Genomic DNA, 1449 nt, shown 5'->3' on the forward strand with positions numbered 1-1449 from the left:
GGTCAGGGTAAGTGCAGAGGGTCAGTTTCATCCTGGATGTCTCCTATGCCTGTGTAAAGACAGGACGCTGCTGTAATAAATACAGAGGGGTTACATTAGTACTAAATATAAAGGGGTTATTCACCAAGGCTGCTGGACTCAGACTGTGTGCTGCCTGCCACACCAGGTTTCCCTTTGTGCTGTCTTGGACCAAGCAGTCATGAAAGGAACTATTGACCTCACTACTCCTTCCTGTAGCAATTCCTCCAGCCTCATTAGGTTTATGCCATGGATGAATGTGGCCAGAATTCAAGGTGTGGCAGGGACATTTCAGAACAGGCAGAGTCACCACCAAAAATAAGGGACAAGTTGTGTGAGATCGGGAAGAACCAAGCCTGACTGTGGGCTGTAGCTTGGCTGGGTGACCAATGAGAGACCTTGAACAGACGACACCCATCTATGAGGGATGTCTGAGCTGTGGCAATCTACCTCAGCCTGGAACTGAGCTTCAGAAAAAAGAAGGAAGTTGAATAATTTTGTCTAGTAAAAGCTGGATCCCTGACTCACTGAAACACCTAAAGGGATAGATAAGTCCCATTGTGCCCCTAGAAGCTCTCCTTCATTCAGAGAAGAGACAGTGGTATTCTAATAAATTTTGGCAGAAGCTGTGTTCTCCATTCTTCATACACCTGTCCATGATACACTATGCTACTTCCAATATAGTCTCCCGGTACTTTGAAGCAATGCACTCAGGATAATCAGATTGAGTAGACATTTGTAAAAGGTCCTAAGAGAACTGGCTAAGTCAGTAACACACCAGATGCAATCCATACTTCCCAATCATCAACAATTTCCCTCTAAACCATTCAGAACAAGGAATTGTTTAAAATAAAATAAACCCAGCAGTAATTGAAAGAAATTCCTGGCTGAAATGAGATTGACGGGAAACAGGATTTAATAGATGCAGGATATTGATTGTGGCTAGCAATGTTTGTAAAGAATTTGTGTGAGCCACAGTTTCAGGTTCAAGATATTCCCTAGGCTTAAGCGATCTAAATGCCTAAGCGTAGGTATTATAATTTAAGAGGTTTCAAGGAAGGAGCACTGGCTATTCTAAAATGAGTGGCCGAGGGGCAAAATTCTTTGTATAGAGTTCTAATGCCTCAGTCCTGTCCTGGGAATTATGATTCCTGTGTAACACCTGTTCTGATTAAGAAGGTGTGTATTAGATCCTCATCACTATTTTCTGCTAATTACTGAGGTAAATGATTCAATGTAAGGCCAGATCTTTAGCTGGTGTAACTCAGCGTAGCTCTGTCAGTCTCACGTGGAGTTGTGCTGATTGATACAAGCTGGCCCACCAAGTCTCATTTCCCAGGGATTCTAGTATCCGATGAGCATTCTGATGATCGTCAAAAGAAAGTGGTAAATAAATAAAACCTGAAACAAAATTGTTACATTCACAGAGAC

Source organism: Chrysemys picta, chromosome 13 (genome assembly GCF_011386835.1).
Source record: "Chrysemys picta bellii isolate R12L10 chromosome 13, ASM1138683v2, whole genome shotgun sequence".
Classification (NCBI taxonomy): Eukaryota; Metazoa; Chordata; order Testudines; family Emydidae; genus Chrysemys; species Chrysemys picta.